General features: G+C 43.9%; 1 long non-coding RNA gene across 1 annotated transcript in view; it reads right to left on the minus strand.

Annotated features, from left to right (window-relative positions):
• Positions 1-23,133, minus strand: part of LOC306654741 — a 52,387-nt gene that overhangs the window by 21,962 nt on the left and 7,292 nt on the right. The window contains exon 2 of the long non-coding RNA XR_013762048.1: positions 4,061-4,170. This is a non-coding gene — a long non-coding RNA (uncharacterized lncRNA). The remainder of the gene's footprint in view (positions 1-4,060; positions 4,171-23,133) is intronic.

Below are 23,133 nucleotides of genomic sequence, written 5' to 3' on the forward strand. Positions count from 1 at the left end.
CCTCTGGAGCCATGAGCCAGAATTCACTTTTCCTCCTTTTGAGTTATTGTCTCAGGTATTTTGTCTGTGATGGAGAGCTAACTAACACAAAAAGAAATCTCACAATGTAAAATGCAGATGTTACAAAGGGCCAAAAAAAAAAAAAAAAAAAAAAAAAAGAACTAAGTATTCATAGTAAAAAAGGAACAGCAATTAAATTCCAAAAAAAAAAAAAAAAACCCAAAAAAGAATAACAGATCAGACCAGAAATTATCAAACAAGAAAATAAATAAATAATACAAGAATCAACACCAGAACTTGGTTCTTTGAAACTATAATGGAGTTGATAATCCTCTGGTAAAAATTATCTAGGGAGGAAAGTTCTGCAGAAGACAAAATAACAGGACAAAAGTGGGGCCGTACTACAGATCTCACGGACAACAGGAAGAAGACGGCCATTTTCCAATACATCAAGCAATCACACAGTCAAGCAATTGTTATCTGCAACCACGAAAGTCATCAGAAGGAAGGTTGCTGAGGAATTTCAGAACATGAAGGAAGCAAACACTTGAGCCACTGCTCAATATTTAATATCTCTAAAAGCGGGAGGATCAGATATTGTTTTCTAACATTTTGTAATGGGTACATAAAACAATTATGTTGTTCAAAAAAACTAGGCATAATACAATCAAATCTCCAAACATAATTTTCAGTTTACAGAAAAAACAGAGAGCAAGGGCTGGGGTTTTAGCTCAGTGGTGGAGCACTTGCCTAGCACATGTGAGGCACTGGGTTCCATCCTCAGCATCACATAAAAATAAATAAATAAGTAAAATAAAGGTACTGTGTCCATCTACAATGAAAATTTTTTTTAAAAAATTACACCATAAGAATAATAACCACCAAATCCAGAATGTGGAAAAATTCTACACAACTAATGACCCCTTCAACAAATAAATAATGTGGGGGAAGATGAAAGCGAGAAGTATTAAAGATTAAAAGTGGTTCAACATGAAAAGGAAAAAAAAAACTGTTAAAAAAAAGAGACTTAAGAGACACGTCTACTGACGAAATGTGTGCCCTCATTTGGATGGTGATAAAACAAGCCAACCATGACAAGGCATTTTTGAAGTTGTCAGGGAAAACTGGACATAGCTTGGTAGGCTGGAAGGCATTACTGTTAATTCTGGTGAGTGTGATAATGACACTGCGGTTAGACTCACTTTAAATCCTTAACTGGATATAATGTTTCTGACTTCCTTTAAAACACACCATCAAAAAAAGCACAAAACCTCTACAGATAAATGGAATCGGATTCACTGGACATTAAAGAAAACCTAAATAAACAGGAAGATATTTCACATGTATGGATTGGAAGTCTAAACCGTCGTGAGAGCCGACAGCAACGCAGCCCAGCCCAGATCCTACCAAGTGCTGCTGCTCGGTTCTGCGGGACTCGGTTCTGCGGGACTCGGTTCTGCGGTACTGGCCACGCGCAGCCCCTCACGGGCGGTGGCCGCGGCGTCCCGGGCCCGGCGGGAAGGCGGCGGCCGGGGGCTGCCTGCACTGAAGGGCTCCCTGCAGGAAGCAGGCCTGTGGACAACGAGGAGCGGGCCAGAAGAACCGCACGTCGGTCCTGCCACCGGCAGGAAGAGCAGGCGACCAGGGACGAGAGCCGCCCCGGGGCGCAGCGCCCGAGGAAAGGCTGGTTCTTCGCGTCCGGCCTGGGGGCAGCGGAGGGGCTCCGGGGGCAGGTCCGCCCGAGCTCCCTCGGGGTGGCTGGGCCTTGCGGTGCACGGGCGGCGGGCGGGAGGCAGCGAGTCCACGCGGGGGTCCGGCCGGAGTCCCCCGGCCGGGCTTCCCTGCCTATGGCCCCGACGCGCCTCGGTTGGCACACACGGCTCGAGGCGGCTCCCAGCGGCCATCGCCATGCAGTTGGGTCGGGCCTGAGATCCAGAACATCGCAGGACTGGCACCGCCAGCGAGGAGGACGCACGCGCTCACCCAGCCCTCCCACGAAGGACTCGGAACGGGAGGTCACCAGAAGAAATGCAGGTGCCCCACAGACCCAGGAAACGGCATTTAAACTGGACAGAAGGAGGATATGAACCCAGATCACAAAATGCCGTTGTCATATACACTCCCACGCTACCACACTGGCCAAATCTAGAACCTGACTATACGACCGGCAGATAAAATGCAGGGCAAGGCAGGAGTGTGAACTGGATGTTCCCACCTGGGAAACTGTCAGGGGCTCCTGGCACAGAAGACAAGCACGCCCGACCTGACAGCTTGCCTTCCTGGGTGTGTGCCCCGGGTGCTTGGAGAAGATGATGCTAAGCAAGCTGTTCCTGTACTCAAAAAACCCGAACCTCGCTACCAGTTGTAGATGGGCAGTGTCAGCGTAGTCCAAGAACATTGTTACAAAGGGAACAAACTCAAACTATACACAGAATTCACAAATTAATACTTCCTGTATGATTTCACATATATCAAATTCAGAGAAACTAAATTAGATCAGATTATTTGGAGGTAGATACTAGACATAAAATTTAAGATGTGATTGACATAAAAATCAAGATGGTACTTATGCTTGGTAGGCAGGAAGTAGTGATCAAAAATGGGGCCTGGGGCCCCAAATGCTAGCAATGTACAATTGTTTGACCTAGGCATGTGACTACATGGACATTTGCTTCATAAAAATGTCTTAGACTCTATATGTATGTTGTATCCAGATTTCTACATGTGTTACACTTGACAATAAAAGAAGTTTTAAAGAGCATTTTTAGAAAGAAAACGTTAATGGAGAAAAAAACCACCTGATATCTCAACAGATACAGGAGAAGCATCACTTAAAATTCAGACCTCAAAGATGATTTAAAAAACACTTAGTAAACCAACTTTATTTTTACAAAACAAATGACCTGTACTCTTCCAAAAATGTCAGAGCTAAAGACAGAAACGGCGATTACAGGAGACTAAAGAGTCACAAGAATTAAAGGCAATACAAGATACTGGATTGGATTCTGGACAGAGAGACACCCAGAAAAACAACATTAAAGATGCCATTTGGACAACTGGCAAGATTTCATTAAAAGCCACACGTCAGACAGCAGTGCTGTGTCAGTTAGTTTAATTGTGCTATGATTATAGGAGTGAATGGTCAGTGCCGCGTTCTCAGGAAAGAGCGAGGAGGGGAGAGCGGCATGAGGGCACGCTCCTCCCAGGCGCTCAGGTCAAGATCACCGACACAGAACCAAGGGGCAGGTGCTGGCTGTGACGCTGAGTGAAGGAGAGCCTGTGGAGACTCCTTCTACATTCCTGAAACTTTTTCTGCATGAAATTATTTTTTAAATTTTAAATAAACTAGAAATATAAGTTAGAAATGTAAGCTTTTTTAATCCAATAAAAGAAAGTTACTAAAAACATAAAATAAGAAAGGGAGAAATATGTGGTGCGGTGGCTATGCCTGTCATCCCAGCAGCTCGGGAGGCTGAGGCAAGAGGATGGCAAATTCAAAGCGCCTCGGCAAAGGTAAGGTGCTAGGCAACTCAGTGAGACCCTGTCTCTAAATAAAATACAAAATGGGGATGTGGCTCAGTGGTCGAAGCCCCCTGAGTTCAAACCCCCAACACTAAAAAAAAAGGAAAAGAGAGGAAGAAATAAAACTGACATTTTTCACAAACAATGTCACTGATATATGTAGAAGACTACAAGTAATCCACAGGATGTATAGTAAAATTAATAAATAAATAAATTTAGCATTGAGATGACAAAATAAAAACAAAATTAATTTCATTTTCACATATCAGCAACAACTAGAAAGTTTAAGAAATTGCACAATTATATTAGCATAAAAATTCAACTACCTAGACATAAAACTAATAAGATACAGGTTTCCACAATAGAAAGTTCTGGGTTGCAGCTTCATAATAGCTGATAAGGTGAGAACACAGGCCTCAGGGACACAGCCTGTATCCCACCTCATCCAAGCTGTAGCAGCAAGGTGGCCACCCAGTGTCACCATAACCCAAACACAGTAGAGGGCTGCAGCTGTGCCCAGGCCTGTTGCTGTGCTTACCAGTTAAAGATTCCAGGTGTGCCAAAGGGGGCAGGTTGTCCTGGCCTATAAGGTCCAAGAAGGTTGGTATCCTCCTGTTGTCACGGTCCTGCTGTAATCTTCAAATCCATCTAGAGGAGAAAATGAGAAACTTTTAAAAGCACTCTCATGCCAGTCAGTGATGTAACCTATAATCCCAGCGGCTCGGGAGGCTGAGGTAGGAGGCTCACAAGTTGGAGGCCAGCCTCAGCATCTTAGCAAGACCCCCAATTCAAAAGAAAAAACACAAAGGGGTGGGCGTGTGGCTAGGTGGTACAGCACCCCTGGGTTTGAACCCCAGCACCAAAAACAATAACAGAAAAGCACACTCCTGACTGCATCAACCAAGATGAGTCACCCTGTGCCACAGCCTCGTGGCCTGCTTCCTGCCACCACAGGCCTTCCCAGCCGGCGCCTCCAGGAACCCTGACTTTGAGAATCCATCTCAGGTGAAATGGAGCACTGCACAACCCAAAGGAAAGGTGGTAGGACCAGATCATACCCACGAGCCGACACCTTTCCTCAGGGCCATCTGTCTGGTGCAGGGTCACCTCCAATCAACAGGGATACAAACTACTCCTCTACTACAGTTCTCAAAAGCAAGGGGAGGAAAAGGCTCACCCCGGTGACAAACGGCGGTGCACTACTCACACCCACTGAAAACGGTCAGAGAAAAAAGAATCTGACAAGAAGCCCGCCCCACGTCTCCTCTACCTAATGTCCTGGCGTGGCTTCCTGAGTGTCATCTACTCCCGCCCACCACGCTCTGGCCTGGTGACACCCAGCCACACCCCTCCCTACCACGCTCAGGCTCCCCAGCTCACTCTGGCTGGAAGTGAGCCAGCTGCCATCCTTTCTCTTCCCTCGGAGCCTGCTCCTCCTGCATCCCTGACCGAGGCCAGCATCTGCTCCCCAAGGCAACACGGTGGCCGAGCTCACAAGCTCTGCGCCAAGCGCACCTGGAATGGAATGAATCCACAGCCACTGCCTGCTAAGCGTGTGGCCAGAAGTCGAGCCACCTACCCTGTCTCTGCCTCCATGTTCTCATCAGACCTCTTCCGGATGTGGAACACACAACTTCACACACACGAAGACCTGTGGTTCCAGCCAACCCTGACCACTGGCCACCATCCTTTATGTCCCCCATGCTTTGGTCTATCACAACTGGGAGTTCTTCTTGTTTTGGCTGTGAGGTCTTGCCTGGGGTGCAGCCTCTCTAGAAAGTCTTTCCTGCTCACTGTGCTCACCTCAAATGCTCCAGATGGTGGCAACCTGGTCTGACCTGCTGCCATATTACAGTTCACTACTATACACAACAAATTCTTCTATGACAGACGCTCCTGTGGGCAGGACTGTGACCAGTTACTGCTGGTTCCTTTGGGACTAGCACAATGCCTGACCCATAGTAGATGCTTATTAAACACTGCTATGGTTTGGATCTGGATTGTCCCACAAAGGCTCATGTGCTTAGGCTTGGGTCCGTAAAGCAGTGATTTCAGACAAGGGAATTTGCAGAAGTGATTGGACCATTAGGGCTCTGATCTTATCAATGGATTAATACACTGAGCAATTAATAAACTGATTGACGATATTAGTGGAGGTAGTGGAAACTTCAGGAACTAGGGCCTTGTTGGAGGAAGTAGGTCACTGGGGATATACCCTACAAGGGTATATCTTGTCCCAGGGCCTCTTCCACCATCACTCCCTGCTGCCTGGCTACCATGAGTTGAACAGCTTTCCTCCACCCTTCCTGCTCTGATGGTCTGCCTCATGTTAGGCCCAAAGTAATGGAGCCAAGATAACCATGGACCAAGACCTCTAAACCAAGAGCCAAAATCCATCTTCCCTTCTTTAAATTGATTTTTCAGGTATTTTGGTCACAGAAATGCAAACCTGGCTAACACAAACACATAATCACTTCACTTCAAACCCATGTGTTTCACCAAGGAAGCCCAGAGCCAATCACCTAATCTTTCCATCCCCTCTATAAAGCATACGGGCTAATCCCAGGGCATAATGAACTCAGAGCAGAGAGGCTGCTCTCCAGAAACCACCGAGGTCCAGGGAGCTAGTTTTTTGGGCGGGTGTAATGAACTGGGGCAGGACAGCACCTGTGGGTAGGGCACAATTCCCACGTCAACTCGACCCAGGGAAATAACCATCATCCTCACTGTCCAGATGAATAAACAAGTACCTAGAAAGGCTAGGCCACCTTCCCTCAGCCAGTCATCCAGTCTGTCCCCAGCAGAGTGAGCGATCCACCCACAAGTGACCGACCTGTGCTCCCAAGCCTGGCAGGCCCGTAACCCTCCCTACTCTGGTTGAACAACTCAGTGGCATATTGTGTAAACCACTGACACAACTGTCAAAAGAATCCTGAGCATTAGTTAGAATTCTTCAGAAAAATTCAACAAAGATGAATCATTAAAATACAGCTGTCCAATTAGGTGTGGGTAAAACAAGTGGAAAATTTCGTAAACACCAGGATTTACATTCATGTTTCTAGCACAAATCTCACTCCCACAAGGCAGGAACCTACAGACAGAGGCGAGGCCGTGGAGAAAGGTAGGCATCCAGGCCTAGACACATCTGCGCAGGCATGTGCATCTTATCCACTTTAGAATATATGGCATCTTTTTTAAAGAATACCCCATGTGACCGTTTCTCGCCACTCATCTCTTTCCGGGTGGAGAAGAAGGCATCAACTGAGAGGACAAGGCAGGTGGGGAGCTGTGATCACCGAGAAGACTCTGGCCATTTTGAAAGAGACCCTGGCTGGAAAAACACACTGCCAAGCCCTGCCTCCTCCTCCTCCTCCTCTCCTCCTTCACCAGCCTTTCCACCTCTGGCCCAGAAGAATAAAGATAGAGAAACAGACTGCCAAAGAGCTCCCCAGGGCTAGCTTTGGCAGGAGAACTGCCCCCAGAGTCACTTCCGGGAAGATCAGCAGCACCTGCCGGAGGTGTGACCGCCTCCTATCGCTCCGCCCGGAAACCCGATGGCTGTGCCGGGAGCACTGCTGGGGCCCAGAGCAGGGTCTCCTGGGCAGACAGGAAGCCAGCATCAGTTTGGTTAGTGATTGACAGGAGCTGAAAACAGAAACGACACGCTGGGGCCCAGGCGCCTACTATTTTCTGGAATAATAACCACATTTTTCTCAGATAATTCTGTTAAGCTAGTAATAAGAACTTATTAAAAATGCACACTGTAAAATAGTTACTTGGAGAATTTTAATAAAGAATTATACATTTGTAGAAAAAATATGTGTGACATAATCAAAATATGTGGTTTCTCTGCAGGATCACTGCCTCAGATGAACATGTCCCCTCTGGGTGGCAGCCAAGCCCAAGGAGCACAGTGCTGGGCACACATTCACAGGCATGCTCCCAAGGGAGCACGCAGCCCTAGCACAGGCAAGCGCAGAGCACCTGCAGACCCTGCATGGAGGGAACTCAGAACAGGACAGGCACAAAACAGCAGTGTGGTGCTCCAGGCATTCTGGGCCGGAAGAGACCCCAAGCAGTGCACTCAAACTCCTCATGCAGAAGAGACCGAGGCCCACCATGCTAGTGGGTCAACAACTACCTTGCTGCTTTAAGGTAACAGAAAATACCCAGGAAATACCCAGGACTCTGCAAGAAACTCTGCTTAATCAGGAACGAAAGACCTTGGCAATTAGTCCCTCAAAAGAGTAGCTATTATTGCAGAATATTAGAAATCCTACAACACTAGCTACATAAAAGAAGGAAATAACATCTATAAACAATAAAATACTGGATAATAATTAACCCTTATTGGTTATTTCCTAAGCCAGGAACTGTGCTAAGGGTGTTTTATGTAGCAGCACTTTGTTAAATCTTGACATCAACCATAGTTTTAAAAATATTTTTAGTTGTAGATGGACACAATGCCTTTATTTTATTTAGTATTTTGTGGTCCTGAGGATGGAACCCAGTGCCTCACATGTGCCAGGTAAGCTCTCTACCACTGAGCCACAGCCACAGCCCCCAATATCAACTATATTATTCCCATGTTATTATTAAGGAAATCTTAGAGAGGTTAAGAAAACTGCAAAAGGTCCTAGAAAATTGGGGTCAGAATTTGAACTCACACTCAGACCACAGACACTGCACACGCTACACTGTCAGAGTAGACACAGTGCCCTGCCTGTAGTTCTTCAAATGCACCCAACCATGTCAATGGTCCTGTACCTGTTCTTCCCTTGGCCTGAGATGCTCACTTCTTTCACCCTAGTTTGAGAATCCTTCTCCAAAAGAGCCCTTCCGAGGCCCCAAGAGGCCAGGCTCCCGCTCCTGCCTTCCTGGGGCCATGGGCTCTTCCTTCCCACGCTGGCCGCAGAAGCATTGGCACAGGGTTCTGTTGTGGCATCACATCTGTCCCCACCACTCTGGAAGCCCCCAAAGCACCCAAGCCCCAGTGAAGTGTCTGACTGGGACTGAGTTCTCAACAAAAAGAAGTTAAATGAAAGGCTGATACCACCAAAAGAAATGTATGAAAACAAATCTAAAACAGTGAGTGTTATATATAGACCATGAAATAAGCAGTAGGAAGAACCCTAAGAACATGCCTGGACAAGAACCCTAAGAACATGAGTGGACAGGTAAAGGAAGGGGACCGAAGTCCCAAAGCAGTGGGAACAGCTGTATTCCAGCCTGGCAGCACCCCAGCAGCTACGCAGGACGAGCTAGTCAGAAGAACACTGAAAGAAGAACAGAGCCGGGGAAGGCTGACGGCTGGCAAGGAAGAGTCCTCCTGCTGGTAAAAAGGGGACGAGACTGAAGTGGCCTGCACAAGAAGGAAACCAGAAAAAAAATGAATGGAAGCAACAGTTTCGGGCAGCGCAGGATATGATCCCTCAGAGAAAGGACTCGAACCCTCGTGGGTACACAGGGAGCCCTAGGACTGCAGCCACTGAACACGTAAGGCCAGGTTCTACCCAGGGAAGCCAGAGACCGAGGAGGCCCGGAGGTCAGGGCCTGGTGGGGAAGGTACAGCACGGCAACCATCAGCAGAGAGGTCCCAAAGAGGCTCAGCTGCAGACAGAGGGGCAGAGCTGCACCAGTCCCCACGAGTGCTTTCTCCAGCACTGCCCTGGGAGCGCGTGTAAACAGCCTCAGTGACTCCAAGTAACCTCCAAATTAACTGTGCCTACCAACAAAACCCACGACTGCACTGATGCCACTTGTATAGCGGAATCTAGCAACCAAACACAGGGAATTCTTGAAGTCTCCCAACCCATGGAATATTACCAAGCATGTCAAGAAGTCAGAGAATATGACCAAAGCCAGGAAAAGTGAAGGAAAAAAACATTTCCTGGAAACTTTTGGTGAAATTAATAGAAAATTCTCCCTACAGAGCAATTAAAAGAATGTCCTGTATATTCTAAAAAATATGATTTTGAGGACAAAAATGCAAATAAGACTTAATTAAATATACATTTGAGTGATGAAAAACAATAAATTAAAAGATAAACCGAAAGAAATCAACGGAAGATTACACAGCTGATAAAAAATCAGAGACTCAAGGCACAGCACAGAAGCCACCCAAAGTGAAGCAAGACAGGAAACAAGACAACGGAAACGAAGGAAGCACCAGCCACGTGCAGACAGGGGCGGGCAGGGTGCGGGGCCTCAGGAGAAAGGAGAGATGGGAGCGCAGGAGGGGCGTGGCCGGCTTGTAAGACTCTGACAGGAACTGTAAGCACGGGAGCCCAGAACTCCAGGATCCCGCGCAGGCATGCACAGTGGGGTCCCACACCAGGGCCACCAGTCGCTGGCTGCAAACAAGGGACAGAGAGGTCTCTCTTTTTTTTTTTTTGATTGTAAACAAATGGGATACATGTTGTTTCTGTTGTACATGGAGTAACAGCATACCACTTGCATGATCATACATCTACATAGGGTAATGGTGTTTGATTCATTCTGTTATTTTTTCCTTCTCCCCACCTCTCCCATCCCTTTTTTCCCTCTATACAGTCCCTCCTTCCTCCATTCTTGCCCCCCTCCCACTCCCCCTTTTGTATCATCATGCACTTATCAGTGAGATCATTCGCCCTTTGGATTTTTGAGATGGGCTTATCTCACTTAGCATGATATTCTCCAATTTCATCCATTTGCCTGCAAAGGCCATAATTTTATTATTCTTTATGGCTGAGTAATATTCCATTGTCTATATATACCACAGTTTCTTTATCCATTCATCAATTGAAGGGCATCTAGGTTGGTTCCACAGTCTGGCTATTGTGAATTGAGCAGCTATGAACATTGATGTGGCTGTATCTCTGTAGTATGCTGATTTTAAGTCCTTTGGGTATAGGCCGAGGAATGGGATAGCTGGGTCAAATGGTGGGTCCATTCCAAGTTTTCTAAGAAATCTTCACACTGCTTTCCAGAGTGGCTGCACTAATTTGCAGCCCCACCAGCAATGTATGAGTGTACCTTTTGCCCCACGTCCTCTCCAACACCTGTTGTTGCTTGTGTTCTTGATAATCGCCATTCTAATTGGGGTGAGATGGAATCTTAGTGTAGTCTTGATCTGCATTTCTCTTATTACTAAAGATGGTGAACGTTTTTTCATATGTTTGTTGATTGCTTGTAGATCTTCTTCTGTGAAGCATCTGTTCATATCCTTAGCCCATTTGTTGATTGGGTTATTTGTATTCTTCGTGTAGTTAGTTCTTTATATATTCTGGAAATTAGTGCTGTATCTGAAGTATGAGTGGCAAAGATATTCTCCCACTCTGTAGGTTCTCTCTTCGCATTGCTGATAGTTTCCTTTGCTGAGAGAAAGCTATTTAGTTTGAATCTATCCCAGTTATTGATTCTTGCTTTTATTTCTTGTGCTATGGGAGTCCTGTTAAGGAAGTCTGATCCTAAGCCCTGCAACAAGTTGAAGATTTGGACCTACTTTTTCTTCTATAAGATGCAGGGTCTCTGGTCTGATTTCAAGGTCCTTGATCCATTGGGAGTTGAGTTTTGTGCAGGTTGAGAGATAGGGGTTTAGTTTCATTCTGTTGCATATGGATTTCCAGCTTTCCCAGCACCATTTGTTGAAGAGGCTATCTTTTCTCCATTGCATATTTTTGGCACCTTTGTCTAGTATGAGAAAATTGTATTTATTTGGGTTTGTGTCCATGTCCTCTATTCTGTACCATTGATCTACCTGTCTATTTTGGTGCCAATACCATGCCGTTTTTGTTACTATTGCTTCGTAGTATAGTTGAAGTTCTGGTATTGCGATACCCCATTTCATTCTTCCTGCTAAGGATTGCTTTAGCTATTCTGGGTTTCTTATTCTTCCGAGAGGTCTCTTTTAATCGTCTATTTTACATTTAATTGACGAATTGTAATTGTATGTAGAAAAACCTTAAGTGAAGTTCAAGAAAAAAAAAGATGCATTACATAAAAAATTCAGAAACAAAGAAAAAATAATAGCCAACTTATCAAAAAGCATGCAGTGAAGAAAAAAGTAGAAAAGTGTCTTAACAGCACTGAAAGAAAAGACCTGGACCAGAATTCTTTTTTGTTTGTTGTTGTTTTTTGTTTTGTTTTGTTTGTTTGTTTTTGGTAGTTGTAGATGGACAACATGGCTTTATTTTATTTGTTTACATGGTTCTGAGGAGAGAACCCAGTGCCTCACAGGTACTAGGCAAGCACTCTGCCACTGAGCTACAGCCCCAGCCCCTTGACCAGAATTCTTCACCTGGAGAAAAACCTTTCAAATTTTAAAGGGAAATACAGATTTTTTAAAATAAGCAGAAGTTAGCTGAGGTGGAGGTACACACCTGTAATCCCAGGGGCTTGGGAGGCTGACGCAGGAGGACTGCAAGTTCAAAGCCAGCCTTAGCAACTTAGCAAGGCCCTAAGCAACAGCAAGGCCCTGTCTCTAAATAAAATATAAAAAAATGGGCTGGGGATGTGGCTCAGAGGTAGAATAAGTGCCCCTGGGTTCAATCCCCAGTACCAAATAATAATAATAATAAAATAAAATAAGCAAAAGCTGAAAGAACTCAATGCCACACACTTAAGAGAAACGTTATGGAAATCGCAGATGGAAAGCTGAGGCTACTGAAGCAGAGGACGAGGAACAGGAACAGCAGGCGTGTGGGTAATAGAGCAACAGTTCTCCTAGTTCTTCACGATCTCCTCAAAAGATGACTAATAAAGCAAAAATAATGTGGGGTTTACAGGCACAGGTAGAAGTAAAACAGCAGTGACAAAGGAAGACAAAAGAGACGGCAAGAACAAAGTCAAACTGTCTTCTCGCCCAACAGCATGCTGAACATTCCAGAAGGATCACAGGGCACAGTGAGAACAGTAAGCAGGTTTCAAGAGGCAGGACACAAACATACAGGTGGAAAACTCCTGGATGCTAGCACCACACTGCTGGGCATTAGAACTTTTAAATACCATTCATGAGGGCATCAAAAATATGAAGCTCTTAGGGATAAATTTAACAAAATATACACAAATCCTATAATCAAAAAATGTTAAAAGGAATTTTGTTTCTTTTCCCTGTGGTGCTGGGGATTGAACCCAGAGCCTTGTGCTTGCGAGGCGAGCACTCTACCAACTGAGCCATCTCCCCAGCCCTAAAAGGAATTTTTAAATGAAATTAAGCCACTGTCTTGGATCAGAAGACTCAATATTGTTACAATGTCAACTCTTCCCAAATTTATTTACAAATACAATTTTATCCCAATCAATAGCCCAGCAATGGCACACGCCTATAATCCCAGTGGCTAGGGAGGTTGAGGCAAGATGATTGCAAGCTCAAGGCCAGTCTCAGCAACTTAGCAAGGCCTTAAGCAACTTAGCTAGACCCTTTCTCAAAATAAAAAATAAAAGGACTGGGGATGTGGCTCAGTGGTAAAGTGCCTCTCGGTTCAATTCCCACTACCAAAAATAAATAATAAAAGCCCAGCAATTAGTTTGGTAGAAATCAACAAGCTAATTCTAAATGTATATGAAAATCCAAAGGACCTGAAATAAACAAAATGATTTTGAAAAAGAACCAAGTGGAATGACTTGTGAAAGACGTTCAGCATGACACTGTGATAAGGATTTAAGGAAAAACATAGATAAACATGGAAGATAAGAGAAAAATTCACAAAAGGATCCACAGATCTAAGGTCAATTCATTTTTTACAAAGGTGCCAAGGTAATTCAGTAGAGAAAGGACACTCTTTTCAGCCAACAGTATTAGAACAGTTGAATACATGTAGGAGGCGGAATGAACTTAATCCTTAGGTAACATAATGGACTCAAGTCCTTCAATGACAAAAATTCAAAAAATAAAACTAGAGGAAAACATTGTGTTCTTGGGTAAGGCAAAGATTTCTTAGAGAGGTATATAAATCATGTGCCATAACTAAATACTGGTGAATTAAACTTGATCAAAATGAAGAACTTTTGTTCTTCAAAATAAGAAAATGGAAAATCGAGCCATAGACGGGAAGAAAATATTTGCAGAACATATAAATATTTGTGTCTAGGTATAGAAACATCTCTGAAAGGCTTGATTCCAAAACAGGCATGAAACTTGAACAGACATCATAACAAGCAATGTATATAAATGACAGGTAAGCACAGGAAAAAGATGTACAATATCATTATCAGTGAAGGAAATAGCAATTAAAAACTACACTGAAGGTCAGGAAGGCTATTTTCTTAATTGACCATGTCAAATATATAAGCAGAGACACTGGGCAACTGGGTCTCTCACACGCTGCAAGTGGAAATGCAAAGCAGCGTGGCCACTAAAATGGTTTCGCAGTTCCTTAGAGATTAAATACACGCCGGCCACATAGTCCACTCCTGTGTTGGCCCAAGAGAAATGAAGGCGCGTTCACACAGAGACTTGTACGTTCATAACAATTTTATTTGCAGTAGCCCAAAACCAGAAATAAACAAGATATCCATCAAGTCCTACATGAATAAACAAGCTGGACATCCATACGACGGATGCTTCTCACAGTTGCTAATATGCAACATGCAGATGCAGCTCAGAGACATTAGGCCAGGGGAAGAGGACTTGATCCTCTTGATGATACCGCGTAGCACTGCTAACAGGAAGCTGCAGAGAAGAAACCACAGCAGCACTTAGCAGAGCCACACTGGCTGGCATCAGGGCAGGGGAACGGTGCGCCCATCGGTGAGCACGAGAAGACTTCTGAGACTGCTGGACAATGTTTCATTTCCTGTAATGTAGTTGCGATCACAAACTCTATTTTTCTAAGATTCATTTTAACAAATCAAATTTTGGGGAATTTTATTGTGTGTGAACTATACATCAATCAAAGTGACTTTGAAAATAATAGGAAAACGTAACATCTGCCCAGTCTTTTCTTTCCAAGCCAGGTATCACAGTAGCTACGATGATCTCTTGGCAAGGTGCTTGCACCAATGTGATGGCGGAAACACTCTTCGGAGGACTGAACTCCTGTGCTCTGGCTCCATTTTATGAAGTGACCTTGTGGTCTGAACACTCTCCTTGAGATCCCCAATTAAGATCCAAAGAATGCACAGCAGTTGTAAGGCCACAGGGAGCTACACAGCCTTCAGGGACACCTTTGCTTCTTCATAAAGGTGTGGATGAATGTACGTGAAAATCCCCATGCTGGCCAGTAAGATCCTATCTGCCTGAGTGGCACTGGAAAAGCAGTCAACTTCTTACTCTACATTCTGTCCAGAAGAAAGCTACTGACCTTCATTCTGGATATCTCAGCCTCCTAGCAAATAATTATCTCACTGTAAGAAATAATAAATGGCCATTCTGCTCTCTAGGCTCATTTTTCCACTCCCCACGGTCACTACCCTAGCCCAGTGTAATGTCCCAGAGATGCATGGGATTTGGATGACAAGGCCTAGTTACTGAGACTTCCAACAATATGAAAGTGGAATGGAACTCCTCTCTGCCCACCTACCCCCGACCAAAAAGTCTTTAATATTTTTAAATGGAGTAAGGCAGGAGGGGAGAAGGATATCCCCAAGGATAGAAAGGAAGACAGATATCAAAGAGAAGGCAGTCAGCAGAAGCTGACCCCTCATGACCAGCATTTAAGACCACATGGGGATGAAAGATACAGAAAATGAACTGAAATCAAGGCCCAATATAAGACAGCTGTCCATCTAGGTGGTGGAGACACCCCTCAGAACATGGAAACCAGAGGCCTGCACAGCCTAGGCATAGAGTCCAAATCTACACTGCCCCAAAGTACAGGAGCCCTAGCCTACCAAAACAATCATGTCCAACTCATGAGAAAGTCCCAGGCTTCCCAGCAGGAGAAAACTAGAAAGTGTTCCAAAGAAACTCTTGCATAGCCCAGACACATGGAACCTCACAGGATCACCCTGAAGGCAATACACATCTCTCACCACACCACACATGGCTGCAAACCATCACCAGCAAGAGTTCATACTTCAAGATTAGAAGTATCAGAAAAATGTGAAAGAGATTATCAAAAAATATGCTTGAAATAAGATTTTTTAAACTGACCTCATAATCAAAAAGGAAAATGGGGAAGGGGAAGACACATCCAAAAAGATCAAGTAGAAATGGAAAATAAAGACAATGTGATTAATATTTCAGTAAATGGCAGATGCAGCGGCACAGACACAGTTCAAGAGAACCATGTCAGGCAGTGGAAGGCTGATCTGCCAAAACTCCAGACTGCTGCACGGAGAAGTAAAGGGCGGGGACCAGGGGATAGTGAAGACACGTGGAGAGTGTCGGGCGAAGGCGACTCGTCCCTGCTCTCACAGAGATACCAGACTTGGGAGGGGCCACTAAGACAGGACTGCTGATCATTTCTCAGAACTGAAAAATACCATGAATACTCCATTTTAGGTACAAATGCTAAACTGAATATTTAATAACACATCCATAACCAGGCGCACTGCAGAACACCAAAGAATGACAAAAACAGAAAGATGAAGAGGCTTAATTCCCATTTCTCACTGAAAAGTATTAGAGAAACAACTGTATACTTAGTAGGCATGAGAGGCCTTGCATCAGAGCCGGTTCTGACGTACAGCTGTGCACGTATTAGGTCTGTAACCCATCTCGCCTGACTCTTAGCTTCTTCAGCTTAAAGGCAGTATGACAATGTCTGGCTCAGATGTCTGGCTCAGATGTCTGCTGACGTACAGGCTCAACAACATAAGATAAACAGACGGTGACAGACACACATAACATCTGACACAAGTAAGTTTTCTATTATCGAGTCATTGAGTACATTACTTTACTGATACTGTTTACGTTTCTACCTCCAGTGTTCAGGACAACCATAATCCCTAGAAAATTTGGGAATTCTAGAAAGTAGAAATTCAGAGAGGGGAAGGCTCTCCATTAAACCCTGCCAGAGTCATGATTTGATCCCTCAACCATGCAATGTGTGTGGCAAAATCAGTGCAGCACAGCCAAGACTAAAGAAATGAACTGGGATTTGGGGCACTGCCCTCCTCAGGAGAGAGAAGTTAACACATCCATCACCTCAGCTGATCTGAGTACCTAATCACCTTTTTTAAACCAATACTCTTTGGAAGTATATGCAGAATCCAGAGATTCTACAACATATAACATTCACAATATCCAGGTTACAGTTCAAAATTACTCAGTACACAAAGAAAGGAGGAAAACATCAACTAAGTGAAAAGGCAAAAATCAGAACTGACTGATGCTCAAATGCTAGAATTATAGACAAGGGTTTTAAAGTAAGTACTATAATAATGTTTATAAATGTAAAGGAAAATGTGCCAGTAATGAATGAAAAGATGAGATTTCTCAACAAAGAAGTGTTATTTGTAAAAAGGCACCAAATAAAAATTCTAGAATTGAAACAATATATGAAATATTAAAATTCACTGAATGGACTTGAAGAACAGAGATGACAAAAAAAATGACCAAAAATTTCCCAAATTTGGTGAAAGACATAAATGCCCAAAATATGGAATCTTAGTAAATTCCAAGAAGACAAATTCACAGAAAACTTCATTTAGACACATCATTCTCAAACTACCAATTACATACATGGAGTAATAATCTGAATGATTTCTAACTCCTCACCAGAAAGAGTAGAAGCAGAAGACAGTGAAAACCATTTCATTAGAGGAATGAAAGAAAAACCTGTCAACACAGAACATTATATTAGTGAATTAGCCTTCAGGAATGGAGATGAAATAAGCTGGACTTTCTCTTCTCTGAGGCTGCTGGACACGCATGGACTGAATCCTGGTAATCAAAGGCTCAAGAAGACTGCTTTCTACAGAAATGGACATTTGTTAAGTCTGCTGTGTGCCAGCCGTTATATGGCGCAGCCCACGTGTTTGAAGGGCCTCCAAGTCTAGCTGTGAGACAGAAACTGTCTAGTTAGGTCAGTGTCATCATACAGAGTAAGAACCATGAGCCGGCAACTCTCAAAGCTAGTTCTTGGTGAATTTGGAAGCCAGCTGCGTGGTTTGTGTAGAGGCTGCAGTGTTCACAGTGAGCACATTTCGTGAGTGGTGAGAGGATGGCGTCAGATAATAAAACCAACGACAGCAGTACAAAACTGTTAAGACACAAAAGTAAATTTTCCAAGTCCACACTTCACAAAACTTTAGTAAATTTTCTCAAGCAATTTAATGCACAAATCAATAACAACTACTGTGTTAATTTTTTTCAGACCAGAAAAACATACTTAACTGTCAGGAAGAAATGATGTGTGTCAATTTGGACAGTTCAATTTTAACATATATTCACAGGGATATTCCCATGCATCCTAGTCTTACACCAAAGACAATTTAGTAATAAACTATTTTTTCAAAAAAGCTTCACCTAATGGCCACACCCTACTTTTTTGCAAAAAAATCTGGCACAAAATCTGTGACAATTGTGTGATGATATACAGTAAAAGCAAATTTCCTTTGATGCCAGCATGTCCCACACTTTTCCTTGAGACTGGTAACCTTCCTTTGAATTCAGTCTCTTGTTCAGAATCACTGCAGGCAACTGTGGCTACCTGGAACTTAACAATGTTTTTTTAATTTCTGTTTTATGGTATTTGGGGTTGTTTCATTTAAAGCAATGAATAGAAGTTTCCCCAAATGGTTTTAAATAAAATAAATTACTTTATATAAAAATATATGTAATATATTGACAAGGTAAAAATTATAAAATTGACACACAAATGACTGATTTATGAAAAATCCTGATTGGTACAAATCAAGAAAAATCTTTTAATAGTAAATTCATGTTCATATGCAAATACCTTTTATTGTAAGTAGTGAAAATCAATTTTTTTTTCATATAAGTAAACATATTCCCTTGTATGGATCAATATCCTGGACCCTTTCAAAATCTGAAGATCCTACTTGAGTTCAAATTAAATTATCATTACTTACTTATGAATGGTATATGAGTTTGTTTTAACTACTCCTTAAAAGTACCAGATTTACTAAAATGTACAAGCAAGGTAAGGACTTTCTTTCCTCACAGTGAATGAAAATAGCCAACATTAGCTTCACTGTCAATTGCAACTACTGTGATTAATAACCTCTTTTCCGTGATGCTTTATTAATTTATTTATTTTTGGTTCAATCTTCAAAGACAAACTAAATGGATCAACAGCCTATGAACTATGCGATAATCACGCAGGTTTCTCAGCCTCAGCACTACTGGCCTCCTTTGATGTGGGGGCATCCCACGCACTGTGGAATGTTCAGCAGAGCTCTGGCTTCTACCCACCACCTGCCAGAAGCTCCCTCCCCGAGTGTGACAATCAGAATCACCTGCAGACATTGGTGTCACTGGGGTAGGAGGTATGGCAGAATCACCTGATGAGAAGCCCCTGGAAGAGGAAGCGTCCTGAGCTGGTCACCTACCTGCTGACCAGGGAGTGCCCAGCTGGGGGAAGGACTCTGACCTCAGCTCCCACCTCCTCTCCTCTCCGTCACCGCAGCACAGGACCTCAGGGCTATGCCCACACGCTCAGTCACCTCCCAGACAAAAGCCTGGGTGCGGGCTATTTCCGTAGCCTGGAACTCTCCTGGGATGTCTTCTCTCGTCACGTTCCCCTCAGTAAAAATCTTTGCTTGTACATCATCCTCTCAGGGAGGTCTTCCACCTTATTTTGAAACAGCAAGTCTCCCATCTATACGCTGCTTACCCAGATCTACTTTTCAGTTTTTCCAGAGAAGTCATCACCTTCTAAAGCAATACAAAACAAACAAACCAAAAAAAAACAAAAAACAAAAACAACTTTACTTACTATGTTTCCTGTTTATCACCTGTGCCCACTCCCCACTCCCTCACCCCTAGGGCAGGAATCTGGATCAACTCATTGCTACGCCTGGCACGGCAGGCACTCAATAAAAGTTGCCGAGTGCAGGAAGGAATGGTAAAAAACTGCCGAGCTAGTTTGCTGTGTCCCCTGACAATGGAAGTAGCACATAAAATGAATCCTACTCTCTAAAGGGTTTTCTAGAATTTACATTTCTGGGCACTGCTAAGGTGACATGTTATCTGGCAGCTGCTGTCAGGAACAAGGGGTCTAGGGCTACATGGAGGTATCACGAGCAGTCCACCGGTCCAGGACTCGAAAACTAGGCCACCCATGAACAGCAGGAGTCTTAAGGTTCATATCAGGAATGAAATATGAAATAGCACATAAATCATTCCTTCTTCAAATTGTTTTCATTGTATTTTTTACATTTGGTGAGAGGGGAGTAACCAATTCCATTCATGAAAGCTCAACATAATGCAGAGAAGCAAAGTTTTCTGAAGAAAATCATTTTTAATAATAACTCCATGCTTTCTTGGTCCAATTTAAAGTATAAAAAAACAATACTGATCATGCTTTGCTTTCATTTGCATCGATGCCATAATAAACTGCCACATATTAGGTTCACTGGCAAGTTTCCATGGTACATCACTGATTAAGATTTAAATTAGCAAAGGACAGTTGTAGTAGGACCTAGAAGTATGAGTGTGATATGCAGGCCTGTGACCCTTCCCGGCATCCCCTGTCTCCTGGGCTGCAGACACACAGGTTGCCCAGTATCCCTAAACTGTGCCCAACATTCCTATAGTCCAGTGCCACTGGCCTCCACCAGGAAGTCCAAGTCTAAAACTTCAACAGCTGACATCTAACCCAAACAAGGTGATTCTGAGCTCATGTAACCAAAATTAGGATCAGTCCCACCTTCAGTAGGTCCTGCCCTGTTTGTGAAGAATTAAAGACCGTGATGCCAGGTGAATATGTTTTTAAAAAATAAAAACAAATGAACAAAAGTCCTTCTCTAATTAAAATCCACCAGAAAAACATATCTGGGAATCCTACAATGCAGAAAAAGGATTTGCCCTCCTCTGTGGTAACCAGTCACTCAAGGGTTATCTACCAAAATTAATGAATACTGTCAGTATCTTCATCATTTAAAACAATCTGGAGCATAACATAAATCAGACAAGAAGGCTGTAGAGAAACACTCTTTGAACCCTTGAATTTTCGCCTGCTTTTTACAAGACATCAATCTAAGGGTAAGTACAAATTAATATTCTAAATCTAATGTTAGGCGAACGTGTTTCACAGGCTCAAAGCAGAGTAGACATAATCTAATAAAAAGAGAAAGAAAAGAAACATTATAGATTATTTTGCAGCAAGAAAAGAATCAAAAGATAAGCCTGAGAGTAGATAGCCTGTCAGTAGCAAACTACCCCGCCACGGTTAACTTCGACAGTAAACCACAATCCAACGGAGCGCGGGGGATCTAGAGGCAAATGGATGGGGCCCCCAGATTCCAAAAGCTCCCAGGGAATAAAAGTCATCTCATGCACAACAACCCACAATGCCAGGATGGCAAGAGCCATGGGAAACTGCCCGCAGGAGACTGGCTCCACCGGCAAGAGGGCAGAGAGATGGAGACATCTCTACGAAGGAAGCAGGAACCCAGGTGGGCCCTGAAGGCCAAGAGAGAATCTCCCACATGGGAAGAGAAAGAGGATCTGGGGAAGGGAAAAGAACACTCCAGACAAAGGCATGAGCACTGCAGAGGCAAGTCTGCCACCTTCAAGGGGCACAGAGACACTGGAGACTTCAAAGAACGCCACCACACCCTGACTAAACAGCCAAACTAAAATAGTTTTAAGTGAAAAGGTGAGAAAAAATAAACACAATATAACATGTCCAGTGAGATACCTTTTCTGTCCCAGACATGAACAGGGATGGAGCTGGCGGCAGAACATGAGGGCACATCCATCCTGGCAAGCATTTTCATCAAGAATCCCTTCTCCAGGCACTCCCGGGATTTACGATTCTCCATTCAACATGTCATCCTGGCACTATAACTCTGGGTGAGATATGACACCCTGGGCCAGACCAATCATCCATACGACCCAATATTCCGTCTCTGACACAGTGTGAGTGGAACTCTGGACAGAGAACACATGACGGACATGGTCCACTATGTCAGGTCCAACTCAAACTGTAGGAAGACTGGTTATTGGTAGCCAAGAAGCTGGTAAGCACTATTTGCAAAATTTGTATTTTTTTAAAAAGAATGTACTAATTAGAACATTTAGTAAATAATTAATTTTTAGGGGGTCTCAGCCATCTTTGAAGAACAACTCTTTGAAAGGCTTTACATGATTTGGGGGGAACTTAAAACCATTCCCGTGTTATTTAAAGTGATCTCGTCCTTCTAACAGGCTTACAGGTACTAATGCAAATTCCTAATTTGGGACCTTTATGAACTAAACTAGACAAACCTAACTCATCTAAAACACAAAGAATGCTCTTGACTCTTTACTGTCTTTTGTTGGGGAACTGATCCCCCAAGACTGCAGGTCCCTGTTGACTTAACTAAATTTCAACAGCAAGTCGCATAGCAAACTTCCTCTATATAAATGTCATTCTCTAACAAGACCCACACTGATTTATCAGCTCTCATATGAGCAGATCCGTCCAGCACATAATGTTTTATATTGCAAATCTTTGAGGGCTACTGATGGTTATTACTAGCACGAGGCAATGGGCTGGCTGAAAGACCAACTTAATTCATGAGCAGCCGTCCTTTCTACACCATGCATACATGGAAATTCCTCCTTGATTTGTGGCTTTAATCAGGGCTTCCAAAACCCGTCGTTATTTATGACTCTGACTTTTACACTGGCGGTCAACGGGAAGCATTTACTCAGGTTACCTGCTAGGCAAGAACTCTGCATCTTCAAGCAGTTCATGTGCTTCACTTTGACATTACACACCCCGATATTCCTGCCAACCCACCCATCTAGGGGACAGAGAAAGAGAAGGTGAGTGCAGTAGTGCACACCGTACTGATGAACAGATGATACCACTTTAAAATGCTGCTAGAGGGTGACCTGAGACAGGGCGCCATTTCAGAAACAGAGAATTGGGTACCTGACCCAATCTGGAGGGAGCAGAGGTGTTGCCTCAGTTTCCCACAAGATCAGTCTTGGCACTGAGTCTTCCCTCACCAGCAGGGACAGCCACCAACCCCATTCCTGGCCCTCTTACCCATCTCCCTTATTGGATCCCACCCCGACTGGACCCCAGGAACACCCTGGGCTTTCCATCCCTGGCTTGCTTCTCCACCAGCCCACCCTTTCTTGAAATTCAGCTCTAGTCACTCCCCTGGTTAAAATTCCCCAGCTATTTCCCATGGTTCTTGAATACAAGGCAAGGCCTTCAGGACTGGGGTACCTCAGGGGTGCACACTTCCCTATCACATGCAAGACCCTGGGTTTGACCCCGGCACTAAGAAAATAATTTAAAAATAGGACACTTCACCTTGAGATGGACTTAAGGGCCACAAGTGGTATGGCCCCACAGACTCCTCCCTCCTCCCGGGTCTGTCACTGACCACACTCCAGACACACAGGCCTTCTAGCTCATCCTTGACAGGGAAGAATGACACCTGGACGCTTTCTCCAGCTCTTCATGTGAAAATCTCCATCTTTACTCAAATCTCAACTCAAGAGCACCTCTCAGAGCTCTCAGAAGCCTTAGCACGCAAAACAAGCAGTGCCTGCATCCCTAC

The sequence above is a fragment of the Sciurus vulgaris genome, assembly GCF_902686455.1.
Source record: "Sciurus vulgaris genome assembly, chromosome: 2".
Lineage (NCBI taxonomy): Eukaryota > Metazoa > Chordata > Mammalia > Rodentia > Sciuridae > Sciurus > Sciurus vulgaris.